Source organism: Otolemur garnettii, unplaced genomic scaffold, assembly GCF_000181295.1.
Source record: "Otolemur garnettii isolate 467f Iridium unplaced genomic scaffold, OtoGar3 scaffold00008, whole genome shotgun sequence".
Lineage (NCBI taxonomy): Eukaryota > Metazoa > Chordata > Mammalia > Primates > Galagidae > Otolemur > Otolemur garnettii.
The window spans coordinates 9387484-9392144 of NW_003852403.1; the positions used below are offsets into that span (position 1 = coordinate 9387484).

Here is a 4661-nt window from a genome sequence, read left to right on the forward strand (position 1 = left end):
TATCAACAAACCACCAGCTGGACTGACTAAAAAACAGAGTCAACCCAAATAAGTCCTCTACAAAGCACATTATAATTGAAAGCACATTAAAATTGAAATGTTAAAGACAAAGAATGAATTCTATAAACAGCCAAAGAAAAGCATCAAATCACACATAAGGGAGCCTCAGTTATACTAAAAGAAGGTTTCTCAGCATGATCATTACAGACCAGAAGAGAATGGGATGATACATTCAAAGTATTGAAAGAAAAAAATATTCTAACCAAGAATACTATGCCCAGCAAAGTTATCCTTCAGAAATGAAGGAAAAACAAAATCTTTCACAGATATGCAAAAACTAAGGGAATTCATCACCACTAGATCAGTCTTTAAAAAATGATTAAGGGAGTCTTATGTCTGGAAGATATTAGATAATAGACATCATTGTAAAAATATAAAACTACAAAACTCACTGATAAAGCCAACACACAAAGGAGAAAGAGAATCAAATCTGTCACTACAGAAAATCATCCACTGCAAAAGAAACAAAAAGAGAGGAAATAAGGAACAATGGAAATATACAGCAACAAGGAATCAATCAATGAAAAAACAGGAGTAAGTTTTCATCTATCAATAATAATCATGCATGTAAACAGACTAAATTCCCATTTAAAAGATATAGACTGAATGAATGAATAAAAACCTCAACTATATGCTACCTATAAGAAACTCATCTCACGTATAAGATACACATACAGTTAAAGTGAAGAATTGAAAAAAGCTATTCCATGCAAATGGAAACCAAAATGAGCAAGAGTATAAAACAGACTTTAAGTCAAAGGCTGTAAGAATAGACAAAGAAGAATATTATATGGTAATAAAAGTGTCAATTCAGCAAGACTATAATAATTGCAAATTTTTTTTTTTTTTTTTTGAGACAGAGTCTCATTATGTTGCCCTGGGTAGAGCACCATGGCATCATAGCTCACAACAACCTCAAACTCTTGGGCTTAAGTGATTCTCTTGCCTTAGTTTCCCAAGTAGCTGGGACTACAGGCATCCACCACAATGTCTGGCTATTTTGTTTTTGTTGCAGTTGTCATTGTTTTAGCTGGCTTGCGCCAGGTTCAAACCTACCAGCTCAGTGTATGTAGCCAGTGTCTTACCCACTGAGCTACAGGAGTCTCCAACAATTGCAAATATATGTGAACTTAAAACTAGCACACTCAGACATATAAAACAAATATTAGATCTAAAAGGAGAGATAGACCCCAATACAATAACCCTGTGGACTTCAATACCTCATTTTGAGTACTGGAAAGATCATCTAGCCAGAAAGACGACAACAACAAAAAATGGATTTAAACTTCACCATTGACCAAATGAATCTAATAGACATTTATAAAACATTTCACACAACAGTTATAGAATATGCATTATTTTCATCAGCAAGTGAAATATTCTCCAGGGTGGCCATACAGTGACACACAAAACAAGACTCAAAAATGTGTAAAAATCAAAAGCATACCAACTACCTTATATGACTACAATGGAATAAAAGTAGATATCTAAAATAAGAGGAACACTTGAAAACATACAAATACATAGAAATTAAACAACATGCCCCTGAAAGACCAATGGGTGAAGGATTAAAGTAAGAATAAAATTTTAAAAATTCCTGAAACCAAACCAGAAACACAACATACCAAACCAATGGGGCTCAGCAAAACATTATTTGGAGGTAAGTTTAAGGCAATAAATATCTACATTGTAAAACTAGAAAGATTTCAAATAAACAATTTATTATTAACAGGGAACTATAATAAGAGAGAACTATAAAATGAAGAATAAACACAATCCAAAATTAGAGGGAAAGAAATAATAAATATCAAAGCATAAATAAACAAAATTGAGGGGAAAATGCAAACATTTGACAGAACAAAAAGTTGTTTTTTGAAAAAATTAAATCGACAAACCACTAGTGAGACATAAGAAAAAAAGAGAGAAGACTCAAATAAAAGTCAGAAACAAAAAATGGTTTGTCACAACAGGACAGAAATACAAAGAACATTAGCTACTACTATAAACAACAGTACACGAATAAATGTGAAAACCTTGAGGAAATGGAGAAATTCTTGGATGTATATAACTTACCAGGATTAAACCAAAAGGAAAGAGAAAATCTGAACAGACAAATAACAAGTAACAAGAGTCAATCAGTAATAAAATACCTCACAACAAAGAAAAGCCTAGGACTAAAGGCTTCACCACTGAATTCTACCAAACCTTTAAAGAATTATTACCAATTTATCTCAAGCTATTCCAAAATACCAAAGTTAAGGGAATCCTTCCTAATGCATTGTATGAGGCCAGCATAACCCTGGTACTAAAACCAAACAAGGACTAAACATAAAAAGTGAAATATAAGCCAATAACCCTGATGAACACAGATGCAAAACTCCTCAACAAAATACTACCAAACTGAATGCAAAAAATACATCAAAAAGTCAGTATACCATGATCAAGTGGAAGTTATCTCAGGAATACCAGGATGGTTCAAATCAATAAAAATGATGCAAATCAATAAAAATGACTCATCACATCAAAATAATGAAGGACAAAAATAATGTGATCATTTCAATAGCTGCAGAAAAAGCATTTGATGAAATTAAACATTCCTTCAAGATAAAACTTTCCATAAATTAGATATAGAAGAAGTATATCTCACCATGATAAAGTCCATATTAGACAACAAACCCACAGCTCTTCCTCTAAGAACTGCACAAAACAAGATTGCCCATCTGGCTAAAGCAATTAGGCAAGAGAAGTAAATAAAAAGCATTTGAATTGGAGGAAGGAAGTCAAATTGTCCCTGTTGCTGACAACATGATCTTATATAGAGAAGAACCTAAACTACCAAAAATCTCTCATAATTGATAAAAGAATTCATTAAACTTGCAGGATGCAAACTCAACACACAAAAATCAGTAGCATTTCTACACATGAACAACCAACTAGCTGAAGGAGAAATCAAGAAGATAATTCTGTTTCCAATAGCTGCAAAGAAAAAAAAAACCCTAGGAATAAATTTAACCAAGGAGGTAAAAGACTGCTGCAAGGAAAAATAGAAAACACTGATGAAAGAAACTGAAGAGAATAAGTAAGTGGAAAGGCAAGCTATGCTCACGGATCTGAAGAATTGACATGGCTAAAATGTCCTTACTGCCCAAAACAATCTACAGATTCAATGCAATACTTATCAAAATACCAATGAAATTCTTCACAGAAATAGAAAATATTAAAATTTTCACGGAACCACCAAAGAAAAAATCCCAAATAACTAATGCAATCTTGAGTGAAAAAATAAAGCACAAGGTACTACATTATCAGACTTCAAAAGATACTGCACCGTTACTATATAGTAACCAAAATAGATGATACTGGCATAAAAACAGACACCCAGACCAAGGGAACAGAATAGAGAACCCAGACATTAATCCATATATCTATAGCCAACTGATTTTTGATAAGGTACCAATAACAATCACTGGGAAAAGCATAGTCTCTTCAATAGATGGTAATGGGAAAATTAGATATCCAGAGGCAAAAGAATGAAATTAGACCTTCGCTACTTGACCTCCACAAAAATCAACCCAACATGGATCAAATACATAAATTTATGTCCTAAGATGATACAACTGCTAGAAGAAAACAGGAAAAATACTGCAGGACATAGGTCTGAGAAAAGATTTTATGAATAAAACCTCAAAAATTATAGGCAACTTAAGCAAAACATGAGATTATAGCAACAAAAAGTCTTCACAGCAAAGGCAACAATCAACAGAGTGAAAAAGACAACGTATAGAATGGGAGAAAACATTTCCAACTATTCATCTGACGGACTACATAAGGTACTGAAGCATCCCAATAGCAATAAACCAAAGAATTCAATTAAAAAATGGGCAAATGCTCTAAACAGATACTTCTTAAAAGAAGACATAGAAATGGCAAAAGATGTACCCCCCCAAATTGCTCAACCTCATTAATCACAAGGAAAAGCAAATCAAAATCACAATGAGGTATCATGTCACTGCAGTTAGGATAGCTATTATCAAAAAGACAAAAATTAATACATGTTCCAGAGGACTCACCCTTTGCTGGAATGTAAATTAGTACAGCCACTATCAAGAATAGTACGGAGCTTACTCAAAAAACTACAAATAACTACCACATAATCTGTCAATCCCACTTTCTGGTATTTATTTAAAAGAAAAGATATCTATATATCAAAGAGAATTTGCACCACCCTGGTTATTTCAGCACAATGCATGATAGCCAAGATACAAAATCAACCTAGACTTCTAAAAAAAGATGAATGGATAAAGAAAATGTGCTATATATACACAATGAAACACTATTCAGCCAAAAATAATAAAATCCTGTCCTTTGTGCTAAAATGGATGGAAATAGAGGGCATCATGTTAAGTAACATAAGCCAGGATCAGAAAACTAAACATCGTATGTCCTTACTTCCATGGGGAAGGTAAGAAAAGTTGATCTCACAGAACTAAAAAGTGGGACAGAGGACACCAGAGGCTGGGAGGAGATGGAGGATACACTAAAGGACACAAAATTACAGCTAGATAGGAGCAATAAGTCCCAGTGTTCTAACTACTGTAGGG

The 4661-nt window shown here is 33.3% G+C and overlaps 1 protein-coding gene across 1 annotated transcript in view; it reads right to left on the bottom strand.

The window, feature by feature from the left end:
- Positions 1-4661, bottom strand: part of LRMDA (leucine rich melanocyte differentiation associated) — a 1056075-nt gene that overhangs the window by 268306 nt on the left and 783108 nt on the right. The window lies entirely within an intron of this gene.